General features: G+C 37.2%; 3 pseudogenes; all 3 read right to left on the bottom strand.

Annotated features, from left to right (window-relative positions):
• Positions 1–2,198: 2,198 nt before the first annotated feature.
• Positions 2,199–2,317, bottom strand: LOC134937700 (5S ribosomal RNA; annotated as a pseudogene).
• A 4,102-nt stretch (positions 2,318–6,419) lies between these two features.
• Positions 6,420–6,538, bottom strand: LOC134937636 (5S ribosomal RNA; annotated as a pseudogene).
• A 4,645-nt stretch (positions 6,539–11,183) lies between these two features.
• Positions 11,184–11,302, bottom strand: LOC134937311 (5S ribosomal RNA; annotated as a pseudogene).
• Positions 11,303–13,513: the final 2,211 nt, after the last annotated feature.

The raw sequence follows: 13,513 nt of genomic DNA on the forward strand, positions 1-13,513 counted from the left end.
CTGTATTTGATCCCAATCTCTGTAGGGCTGTGAATCTGTTTGATGTCCCTGTGTTTGAGGATGGAGTTGTCACATATGAATTCTGTCTTGGTTTTCCTTTTATGGGTACTGTTTTCCAATATGATTTAACTGTTCTGTCATTTGGTTGTCCTGTTGCTCCAAATCTACTCCAATTCTTGATTCGTCCTTGTTCATAATCGTATTTGTCCCTGAGAAAATTTTTCTCTTTGCCTTTAGTGACCTCTTCTTCAATGCGTTCTAGTTTTTTGATGAGGACTTTATCATTGATGTTGTAATTTTTTTTGCCTTTAAATGGTTCCAGTTCTGCCTCTTTGTTTTTGATATTGTTCTCCAATTCTGATAGACATTTTTTCTTCTCCTCAACTAGGAGTTTCATCAGATCAATAGAACAGTTGTGCAATACTTTATCCCATTTTTCTAAAAAGGTTGTATCAAGATTGCCAAATGTGGGTTGTTTGGAAATTCTCAGACCTCTTGGTATTTTGTCAACTGATATATAGTGTTCTAGGCCCTTTATATCCCACCACATTTTTACTTCTTTAGTGAGGAGTCTCTCTATTCCCCAGAACAAATCATCTAAGTCGCAAGGTGGGAGGGGTTCACTATTAGGTTTTTTCTCATTATATATTTTTTTGACACCAATCAATTCTCTTTGTTGTTCAATCTGAATTTCTTAACGTAATTATAATGTTAAATTATTTCCCAGGCTACAGTAATTATTGTTACCAATAAAAATCACAAAAAAAAACAGAAAAAACTGTCCCACGAATGAAAATTAAGATAAAGACTCTGCAACCCAACATATATGGCTGTTCTGCTTTGACACTCCTGATATATAGGGTGTCTGCTTATCGCCCAAGTAATACTGGGATGGTAAATCCCTAAATTAATTGAATTTAGGAAGGAAAAGGATGGGGGTAGCGACCGCTGGTGTCTATAAATAAATAAAAAATACTTAAAACAATTAAAACATTTATTAAGAATTCACAATCTTTTTCTAAAAATGGGATACAAGATAATTTCACATATATAAAAAAAGGACATAAAGTGCAAAAAGTTAAAGTGCTTATCTGAGTCAGAGGTCAAATGCTGCCCCATCATACAGACTTCATCAAGTAGTAAAGGCAGAGTGGGACAGGGCTCATATTTATACCTGCACTGCTCTTAACTCAATTATGACATCATATCCTGTTTAATAAAGGTCTATTTTACTATGTAATAAACTTCAAATATAAATATAACTTCCTCCCTGTGGGCAGATGCTATAGCAAACCACATGAAAAACAAGAGTTTTGGAGCTTAAAATAATGTACAGAACATCTTTAAAAGTTCAGTTTCTGTGTATTGGTGGCACTTTCGCCACACTTCCGGTGTCCGGGTGCATTGAAAGTCCGGAGCACGTCACTTCTGCCCCACTTCCGGATTGTTGCCGTGCATGTGCATGCCTTCTCTTATGGTCTCAGTCAAAGTAGAGCCTTAGCTTCTGCTGTGTATATGTCTCCTGATGTGGCGGCCATCTTTCATTAGGTTTCTCTATATGGTTTATGGTGGCGGACATTTTCTAGTAGCTTGTGGCACTCATGATATAGGACCTTTTCACATGTCCAGGGGCCATTTCCATGGTGGTTAGTGGGAAAAGGAAAACACATTGTAAATTCTCATATACAGTAGTGCTAATATTGCAATCGCTATGATTAATATTAGTAACATTTTGTCAAAAACCATATATATATGGAACCAATATAGTATTAGGTCTATTTAGAAAAATGTAAATACTGGTAATTGAATGTAGAGATATGTAAAAATAAGTATATAAATAAACATGCATGGAAAAATATCTATATAAAAATATAAATATAAATATATAAATATGTAAAGAAATATATAAAAATATATAAAAATTTATACAAATATATAAAGATAAAAGAAAATGGAGATTTAAAGAGGATTGTGATAGTGCCATGACAATTAACATTTTTAATATATCAGTGATATTAAATATTAAAGTGATTACATGCACTATTGTATAGCATTTGTTGTAATGGTGCTTTTATGTATTAAACTGAATATGTGCACTATTGTATAGCTTTGTCATAATGGTGCTTCTATGTGTATTGATATATTAATTATTTGTGTTATCTAGTATGCACAGACAGCATATTCGGTATTACAAGTTTAGTTTACAGCACCTGATCTTCCCAGGTGGTATCCCTTGCTGGTATTGAGCAGGCCCAACACTGCTTTGCTTCCAATTTCGGTCGAGATTGGGCCTTTCCAGTGTGGTTTGACTGTAGAATATTTTCTTTTTTAACCATGCCTGTGTTGCCCGCTACAGTGAACTAAGTGGTGGTTAATTGACCATAACAGTGTCAACGACTACCAATACAGTGATATTGTGCAGGATGGGAACATGAGTGTGTGGCGGTGGTAGGGAAAGTGGGGTAGGATATGTGGGGTGGAAAATGGGGAATACTGTTCGCTCTTCAGTGTCATGTTCTTTCATAAAAATTTCGTAGTTCTCATTAAACCCCATCGGGTGTAGAGTCCGTAACTGGAATATCCAGAACATCTCTCTTCATGAAAGTTTATTGGCTAAGTCGCCTCCTCTTTCTCCCAGTTTGACCAATTTGATGGCTTTAAAAGTTAGTGATTCCGGATTAGACTTGTGTGTTATGTTAAAATGTTTTGAGACAGCATGAGATTCCACCTTGTTCTGTATGTTTCGGATATGTTCTTGTATCCTCATTTTCAATGGTCTTTTCATTTTTCCGACATATTGCTTTCCACAGTCTCATTCCAACAAATATATGACAGATTGGGTGTTACAATTGATAAAGTCTTTTATTTTATACTCCTTTTTTTCTGAGTCCGTGAAGGTCTTCCTAACCAGATGTAGGAACTTGCATATGTGCATTTAGGTAGTAAACGACTCTCCTCTTGTGCATTAGTTAACATACTTGGGGCCAAAATGTCCTTTAGATTCCGTGATTTTCTGAAAATAATTTCATGGCGTGGAGGTAAAAGTTCTTTGAGAATCGGGTCCATTAGTAAAATTCCCCTATGGTCATTGAGTGAATTGCCAATGGACGCCTCTTGCCGGTTGTATGTTGTAATGAACGCCGTACAATATTTTTATTTTCTCTATGTTTATATTCCAGCAGTTTTGATATTTCCATAGTTTTGGCTTTAGTCACCCACATGTACGTGTCTTTCCATTCAAGGTCTTTCAATACGTTTAATACAGAGATGGTATCTTTTAAATAAGATGGTAATTATTTCACATAGGTTTTTAGAAAAACATCGGCATATTCAGATAGATTCGAGGTAAGTTAGTCAATACTTGCCACTATTGGTCTTCCTGGTGGGTTGGACTGATTTTTGTGAATTTTTGGCAGAAAGTGAAATATAGGGGTAGTGGAGTCTAATCTCATTAAATATTGAAATTCACTTTTAGTGATAGTGTCTGTTCATAAACAATGTAATAATAGTATTCGTAATTCTTCAACAAATGCATATTTCAGATCGCCTATTAATGTTTCGTATGAGGTTTCATTCCCCAATAATCTTAAGGCTTCTTTGGTGTATTTGTCGCGATCCATTATGACCAGGCCCTCCCCCCTTTGTCAGCTTGTTTTATGAATATGCCGTTGTTCTTTTGTAGGTTTTTAAGTGCTTCACTTTCTTGGTTTGTGATGTTCTTCTCCTTTATTTTCTCCTGTTAGGTTTCACAAAGGTCCAGTCAGTTCATAACAGACTTTAAGATTGCTCGCTTTGGAATCTAACGGATAGTATTTCGATACCAGTTTCAGACCTGATTTCGACTGATTCTCATAATTGCTGATGATGGCATCTTCCTACCTAAGAAAATGTCTTTTGAGAGTTAATTTCCTTACAAATTTATTTAAGTCAATGAATGTTTCAAATTTGTTAACACCTCCCATGGTAGCAAAAGTGAGGCCCTTGTTGAGTAAGGATACCTCTGGTTTCGTCAATATATGTTTTGATAGAATGAATATCCCTTTTTCTCTTAGATTCGTTGTTAGTGTTCTTTTCTTGATCTCTCTCCCTCCTGCTGCCCCAATTTACTCTTCTTCTGTGTAGCATCTTTTTAGTGGCGATGCTGGTCTGTAATCTTCTTTAAGTGTATTCCTCATTATTTCTTTTGGCCTTGTTCCTAATCATTGGGGTAAAAAAACTTGGTCGGTATTTGATCCCAATCTCTGTAGGGCTGTGAATCTGGTTGATGTCCCTGTGTTTGAGGATGGAGTTGTCACATCTGAATTCTGTCTTGGTTTTCCTTTTATGGGTACTGTTTTCCAATATGATTTAACTGTTCTGTCGTTTGGTTGTCCTGTTGCTCCAAATCTACTCCAATTCTTGATTCGTCCTTGTTCATAATCGTATTTGTCCCTGAGAAAATTTTTCTCTTTGCCTTTAGTGACCTCTTCTTCAATGCGTTCTAGTTTTTTGATGAGGACTTTCTCATTGATGTTGTAATTTTTTTTGCCTTTAAATGGTTCCAGTTCTGCCTCTTTGTTTTTGATACTGTTCTCCAATTCTGATAGACATTTTTTCTTCTCCTCAACTAGGAGTTTCATCAGATCAATAGAACAGTTGTACAACACTTTATCCCATTTTTCTAAAAAGGTTGTATCAAGATTGCCAAATGTGGGTTGTTTGGAAATTCTCAGACCTCTTGGTATTTTGTCAACTGATATATAGTGTTCTAGGCCCTTTATATCCCACCACGTTTTTACTTCTTTAGTGCGGAGTCTCTCTATTCCCCAGAACAAATCATCTAAGTCGCAAGGTGGGAGGGGTTCACTATTAGGTTTTGTCTCATTATATATTTTTTTGACATCAATCAATTCTCTTTGTTGTTCAATCTGAATTTCTTAACGTAATTATAATGCTAAATTATTTCCCAGGCTACAGTAATTATTGTTACCAATAAAAATCACAAAAAAACGGAAAAAACTGTCCCACAAATGAAAATTAAGATAAAGACTCTGCAACCCAACATATATGGCTGTTCTGCTTTGACACTCCCGATATATAGGGTGTCTGCTGATCTCCCAAGTAATACTGGGATGGTAAATCCCTAAATTAATTGAATTTAGGAAGGAAAAGGATGGGGGTAGCGACCGCTGGTGTCTATAAATAAATAAAATATACTTAAAACAATTAAAACATTTATTAAGAATTCACAATCTTTTTCTAAAAATGGGATACAAGGTAATTTCACATATATAAAAAAATGACATAAAGTGCAAAAAGTTAAAGTGCTTATCTGAGTCAGAGGTCAAATGCTGCCCCATCATACAGACTTCATCAAGTAGTAAAGGCAGAGTGGGACTGGGCTCATATTTATACCTGCACTGCTCTTAACTCAATTATGACATCATATCCTGTTTAATAAAGGTCTATTTTACTATGTAATAAACTTGAAATATAAATATAACTTCCTCCCTGTGGGCAGATGCTATAGCAAACCACATGAAAAATGATAGTTTTGGAGCTTAAAATAATGTACAGAACATCTTTAAAAGTTCAGTTTCTGTGTATTGGTGGCACTTTCGCCACACTTCCGGTGTCAGGGTGCATTGAAAGTCCGGAGCACGTCACTTCTGCCCCACTTCCGAATCGTTTCCGTGCATGTGCATGCCTTCTCTTATGGTCTCAGTCAAAGTAGAGCCTTAGCTTCTGCTGTGTATATGTCTCCTGATGTGGCGGCCATCTTTCATTAGGTTTCTCTATATGGTTTATGGTGGCGGACATTTTCTAGTAGCTTGTGGCACTCATGATATAGGACCTTTTCACATGTCCAGAGGCCATTTCCATGGTGGTTAGTGGGAAAAAGAAAACACATTGTAAATTCTCATATACAGTAGTGCTAATATTGCAATCGCTATGATTAATATTAGTAACATTTTGTCAAAAACCATGTATATATCGAAGCAATATAGTATTAGGTCTATTTAGAAAAATGTAAATACTGGTAATTGAATGTAGAGATATGTAAAAATAAGTATATAAATAAACATGCATGGAAAAATATGTATATAAAAATATAAATATAAATATATATATATATAAAAAAAATATATAAAAATATATAAAAATTTATACAAATATATAAAGATAAAAGAAAATAGAGATTTAAAGAGGATTGTGATAGTGCCATGACAATTAACATTTTTAATATATCAGTGATATTAGATATTAAAGTGAATACGTGCACTATTGTATAGCATTTGTTGTAATGGTGCTTTTATGTATTAAAGTGAATATGTGCACTATTGTATAGCTTTGTCATAATGGTGCTTCTATGTGTATTGATATATTAATTATTTGTGTTATCTAGTATGCACAGACAGCATATTCGGTATTACAAGTTTAGTTTACAGCACCTGATCTTCACAGGTGGTATCCCTTGCTGGTATTGAGCAGGCCCAACACTGCTTTGCTTCCAAGTTCGGTCGAGATTGGGCCTTTCCAGTGTGGTTTGACTGTAGAATAATTTCTTTTTTAACCATGCCTGTGTTGCCCGCTACAGTGAACTAAGTGGTGGTTAATTGACCATAACAGTGTCAACGACTACCAATACAGTGATATAGTGCAGGATGGGAACATGAGTGTGTGGCGGTGGTAGGGAAAGTGGGGTAGGATATGTGGGGTGGAAAATGGGGAATACTGTTCGCTCTTCAGTGTCATGTTCTTTCATAAAAATTTCGTAGTTCTCATTAAACCCCATCGGGTGTAGAGTCCGTAACTGGAATATCCAGAACATCTCTCTTCATGAAAGTTTATTGGCTAAGTCGCCTCCTCTTTCTCCCAGTTTGACCAATTTGATGGCTTTAAAAGTTAGTGATTCCGGATTAGACCTGTGTGTTATGTTAAAATGTTTTGAGACAGCATGAGATTCCGCTTTGTTCTGTATATTTCGGATATGTTCTTGTATCCTCATTTTCAATGGTCTTTTCATTTTTCCGACATATTGCTTTCCACAGTCTCATTCCAACAAATATATGACAGATTGGGTGTTACAATTGATAAAGTCTTTAATTTTATACTCCTTTTTTTCTGAGTCCGTGAAGGTCTTCCTAACCAGATGTAGGAACTTGCATATGTGCATTTATGTAGTAAACGACTCTCCTCTTGTGCATTAGTTAACATACTTGGGGCCAAAATGTCCTTTAGATTCCGTGATTTTCTGAAAATAATTTCAGGGCGTGGAGGTAAAAGTTCTTTGAGAATCGGGTCCATTAGTAAAATTCCCCAATGGTCATTGAGTGAATTGCCAATGGACACCTCTTGCCGGTTGTATGTTGTAATGAACGCCGTACAATCTTTTTATTTTCTCTATGTTTATATTCCAGCAATTTTGATATTTCCAAAGTTTTGGCTTTAGTCACCCACATGTACGTGTCTTTCCATTCAAGGTCTTTCAATACGTTTAATACAGAGATGGTATCTTTTAAATAAGATGGTAATTATTTCACATAGGTTTTTAGAAAAACATCGGCATATTCAGATAGATTCGAGGTAAGTCAGTCAATACCTGCCACTATTGGTCTTCCTGGTGGGTTGGACTGATTTTTGTGAATTTTTGGCAGAAAGTGAAATATAGGGGTAGTGGGGTCTAATCTCATTAAATATTGAAATTCACTTTTAGTGATAGTGTCTGTACATAAACCGTGTAATAATAGTATTCGGAATTCTTCAACAAATGCATATTTCAGATCGCCTATTAATTTTTCGTATGAGGTTTCATTCCCCAATAATCTTAAGGCTTCTTTGGTGTATTTGTCGCGATCCATTATGACCAGGCCCTCTCCCCTTTGTCAGCTTGTTTTATGAATATGCCGTTGTTCTTTTGTAGGTTTTTAAGTGCTTCACTTTCTTGGTTTGTGATGTTCTTCTCCTTTATTTTCTCCTGTTAGGTTTCACAAAGGTCCAGTCAGTTCATAACAGACTTTAAGATTGCTCCCTTTGGAATCTAACGGGTAGTATTTCGATACCAGTTTCAGACCTGATTTCGACTGATTCTCGTAATTGCTGATGATGGCATCTTCCTTTTTAAGAAAATGTCTTTTGAGAGTTAATTTCCTTAAAAATGTATTTAAGTCAATGAATGTTTCAAATTTGTTAACACATGCCATGGTAGCAAAAGTGAGGCCCTTGTTGAGTAAGGATACCTCTGGTTTCGTCAATATATGTTTTGATAGAATGAATATCCCTTTTTCTCTTAGATCCGTTGTTAGTGTTCTTTTCTTGATCTCTCTCCCTCCTGCTACCCCAATTTACTCTTCTTCTGTGTAGCATCTTTTTAGTGGTGATGCTGGTCTGTAATCTTCTTTAAGTGTATTCCTCATTATTTCTTTTGGCCTTGTTCCTAATCATTGGGGTAAAAAAACTTGGTCGGTATTTGATCCCAATCTCTGTAGGGCTGTGAATCTGTTTGATGTCCCTGTGTTTGAGGATGGAGTTGTCACATCTGAATTCTGTCTTGGTTTTCCTTTTATGGGTACTGTTTTCCAATATGATTTAACTGTTCTGTCGTTTGGTTGTCCTGTTGCTCCAAATCTACTCCAATTCTTGATTCGTCCTTGTTCATAATCGTATTTGTCCCTGAGAAAATTTTTCTCTTTGCCTTTAGTGACCTCTTCTTCAATGCGTTCTAGTTTTTTGATGAGGACTTTCTCATTGATGTTGTAATCTTCTTTGCCTTTAAATGGTTCCAGTTCTGCCTCTTTGTTTTTGATACTGTTCTCAAATTCTGATAGACATTTTTTCTTCTCCTCAACTAGGAGTTTCATCAGATCAATAGAACAGTTGTGCAACACTTTATCCCATTTTTCTAAAAAGATTGTATCAAGATTGACAAATGTGGGTTGTTTGGAAATTCTCAGACCTCTTGGTATTTTATCAACTGATATATAGTGTTCTAGGCCCTTTATATCCCACCACGTTTTTACTTCTTTAGTGAGGAGTCTCTCTATTCCCCAGAACAAATCATCTAAGTCGCAAGGTGGGAGGGGTTCACTATTAGGTTTTTTCTCATTATATATTTTTTTGACACCAATCAATTCTATTTGTTGTTCAATCTGAATTTCTTAACGTAATTATAATGCTAAATTATTTCCCAGGCTACAGTAATTATTGTTACCAATAAAAATCACAAAAAAACGGAAAAAACTGTCCCACAAATGAAAATTAAGATAAAGACTCTGCAACCCAACATATATGGCTGTTCTGCTTTGACACTCCAGATATATAGGGTGTCTGCTGATCCCCCAAGTAATACTGGGATGGTAAATCCCTAAATTAATTGAATTTAGGAAGGAAAAGGATGGGGGTAGCGACCGCTGGTGTCTATAAATAAATAAAATATACTTAAAACAATTAAAACATTTATTAAGAATTCACAATCTTTTTCTAAAAATGGGATACAAGGTAATTTCACATATATAAAAAAATGACATAAAGTGCAAAAAGTTAAAGTGCTTATCTGAGTCAGAGGTCAAATGCTGCCACATCATACAGACTTCATCAAGTAGTAAAGGCAGAGTGGGACTGGGCTCATATTTATACCTGCACTGCTCTTAACTCAATTATGACATCATATCCTGTTTAATAAAGGTCTATTTTACTATGTAATAAACTTCAAATATAAATATAACTTCCTCCCTGTGGGCAGATGCTATAGCAAACCACATGAAAAATGATAGTTTTGGAACTTAAAATAATGTACAGAACATCTTTAAAAGTTCAGTTTCTGTGTATTGGTGGCACTTTCGCCACACTTCTGGTGTCCGGGTGCATTGAAAGTCCGGAGCACGTCACTTCTGCCCCACTTCCGAATCGTTGCCGTGCATGTGCATGCCTTCTCTTATGGTCTCAGTCAAAGTAGAGCCTTAGCTTCTGCTGTGTATATGTCTCCTGATGTGGTGGCCATCTTTCATTAGGTTTCTCTATATGGTTTATGGTGGCGGCCATTTTCTAGTAGCTTGTGGCACTCATGATATAGGACCTTTTCACATGTCCAGAGGCCATTTCCATGGTGGTTAGTGGGAAAAGGAAAACACATTGTAAATTCTCATATACAGTAGTGCTAATATTGCAATCGCTATGATTAATATTAGTAACATTTTGTCAAAAACCATGTATATATGAAACCAATATAGTATTAGGTCTATTTAGAAAAATGTAAATACTGGTAATTGAATGTAGAGATATGTAAAAATAAGTATATAAATAAACATGCATGGAAAAATATCTATATAAAAATATAGACCAATGTATACATCCGGCACTCTGTATAACAATGAGAATGCCTGGGTGCCCTCCTTAGAATAATGCAGATTCCATACCTTCCCCACCTGTGGCTCAGGTGTATCTGGAAAAGGACGAGAGGCGGCACTCCAAGGACTTGAAAAATAATGTTTATGTGCAAAACATGGCAGAGCAAAAAGGTGCAAACAGTGGTAAAAACATGGAGGTCTTACGACGTTTCAAGGCAGCAAGCCTTTTCCTCAGGTAAGTTAACCCATGTAGAATGTGATGTGCAAAACAGCGAGAACCTTTTGCCTTTTGGTTCTCGCTGTTTTGCACATCACATTCTACATGGGTTAACTTACCTGAGGAAAAGGCTTGCTGCCTTGAAACGTCGTAAGACCTCCATGTTTTTACCACTGTTTGCACCTTTTTGCTCTGCCATGTTTTGCACATAAACATTATTTTTCAAGTCCTTGGAGTGCCGCCTCTCGTCCTTTTCCAGATACACCTGAGCCACAGGTGGGGAAGGTATGGAATCTATATAAAAATATAAATATAAATATATATATATATATATGTAAAGAAATATATATAAAAATATATAAAAATTTATACAAATATATAAAGATAAAAGAAAATAGAGATTTAAAGAGGATTGTGATAGTGCCATGACAATTAACATTTTTAATATATCAGTGATATTAAATATTAAAGTGAATACGTGCACTATTGTATAGCATTTGTTGTAATGGTGCTTTTATGTATTAAAGTGAATATGTGCACTATTGTATAGCTTTGTCATAATGGTGCTTCTATGTGTATTGATATATTAATTATTTGTGTTATCTAGTATGCACAGACAGCATATTCGGTATTACAAGTTTAGTTTACAGCACCTGATCTTCCCAGGTGGTCTGCCTTGCTGGTACTGATCAGGCCCAACACTGCTTTGCTTCCAAGTTTGGTCGAGATTGGGCCTTTCCAGTGTGGTTTGACTGTAGAATATTTTCTTTTTTAACCATGCCTGTGTTGATTTCCGGTTCCGGTCTAATGCTGTGAGGTCGCATCACAGCAGAGCTCCGTCAACCCCCGGCAGATTCTTCGCTGTCACGACTGATTTCCTATCTCCTCTGCACAGCTAGTCAGTCCAGCCCCTAGCAGTCGCGGTGATTGCGGCTCCGACAGAGAAAGACGGCTGTATCGATCCGTTGCCCGGCACCCTACTAGAGGCCCGTACCCGCCAGCACGTCACGCTGTCTGCCTGCCCGGAGATTGTAGCAGGAGACAGCGCATCCTTACACCTCAGGAGCCGTACCCTCACAGCCGAACAAGCCCGCCCGCTACTATCTCTCACCAGCAGCGTTCTTGATTCTGATGACGGGTGAGAGAGAGACGGTCATAAGCAGCTGCTCACGCTATCAGTGCCTTGGTGTGTCCTGTCAGGGCTGCAGGGCTACAAAAGGAAAAGGATTATATGATTAACTATCTGGCAGCTGATTATCTTCCACTGTGGAGACACTTATATAAGGTACTGTGTTTCTGATATACTTTACACTCAGCAGAGCTGCCCTCCGCACTAGATAATTGTTAGAGGCCTCTCTCTACATATCTCTAAGCAACATCCATTATATATATAACACTTCCTGCTTTAATCACAGAGGCAGCTTGGAATCACTCATATCCCCTTCTCCTCATTTGCTATAACTACTAATGGACCGATTCCTGTCCTCCAACGCTTCAGCTAAGACTCCTGCATCTTCCCTCCCTGTTAGGCAGGAAAAAAGGAGGGCCAATACAACTATGGCACCAGGCATCACCACTCCTCCTTCGTCTCCAGCTCCCAAAAAGCTGATAGCTTGACAATCCCTTTCTTACACAGCGGCCACTGGTCTCTCTCCTGATTCGCCAATAACATACGCGGATTTAACGGAAGCCATAACTCAAGCCATGTCACCATTATTATCCAAAGCGGTGTCAGATATTTCACTTCAATTACAACATCTCTCACATAAAGTCTCCGTTAATGAGAATAGGATCGGAGGTCTTTGTCATGATATGGCAGATGTGCAAGGCAGCATTAAACGCCTTGAAAAGGAAAATTTTCAGCTTTGGATGAAGCTAGATGACGCAGAAAATAGGTCCATAAGAAATAATATAAGGCTGGTTGGCATACCGGAAACGGTTAAAGGTGATGACCTTGTTCAATTTGCTCGATCCACTTTACCCACCCTGCTTGGTATCACGGAATCTTGTAAAGATTTAGTAATTGAACGTGTACATCGTGTGGGCCCACCTCCTCGATCACCTGATGGCCGTCCACGGGTCACCTTGTTTAGATGCCTTAATTATCTTCACAAAGTCGCTTTCTGGACAGCATCTAGAAAACTCCGCTCCCTTCAATGGGAAAACAACAGACTGCTTATATTCCAAGATTTTTCTGCCGAGCTGATGAGAGCTCGTAAAGCCTTCAACCCCGTCTGCACAAAATTAGTATCCATTAAACGCAGATTTTCCATGCTTTATCCGGCTAAACTTCGGATTTATGATAGAGACAAAAACCTAGATTTTATCAGGCCGGAAGATGCGTCTGCGTACCTTAGTGAAGAATCCACATAAGAACATACCGACATCTCAGATGTCATCGCTACTGTGGACACCTATTTTCTTAGTCATATGCTGAAAGTTATAGTTTTCTATATCTGTTTTGCTCTACTTGATAATAGGAGTAAAAATATCTCTCGTCCTCTGTTTCTCCCTGTTTAAATGGAATATATGTGTTGAATTCCCTTAAGTTCTATCTTGTTAGAAGTGATGCCTAGAGTGTAATGTTAAGTATATGGGCTTTATCACTGGGCTGACACTCATTCATCCTTCTAACACTTACTTTAACTTAGAGATATGCTCCTCTTAATGTTGTATATCGCAGATTGCTCTACGAGTTTTCTTTTATTATGTAAGGGCACATCTCTATTCTATTGTTAGATTTATTTACCCAGATACCTCTGTCGGGGAGTTGTCTGGAGTATTGCACCGGATTAGATTATATGCAGAGTCTAATCTTAGTTCTGTTACTTTACTTCCTGCTCGGAAGTTTGTTTGCATGTCAAACACTTATCTCATTTCAGTATGTTTCCATGTTCTATTCCTATGCCCCTCCCCCTCCTGTCCCCGTTTCCAATTCCATGATTCTGATCTTTAACGAAGCTATTCACGA

The sequence above is a fragment of the Pseudophryne corroboree genome, chromosome 6 (assembly GCF_028390025.1).
Source record: "Pseudophryne corroboree isolate aPseCor3 chromosome 6, aPseCor3.hap2, whole genome shotgun sequence".
In the NCBI taxonomy this organism is placed as follows: Eukaryota; Metazoa; Chordata; class Amphibia; order Anura; family Myobatrachidae; genus Pseudophryne; species Pseudophryne corroboree.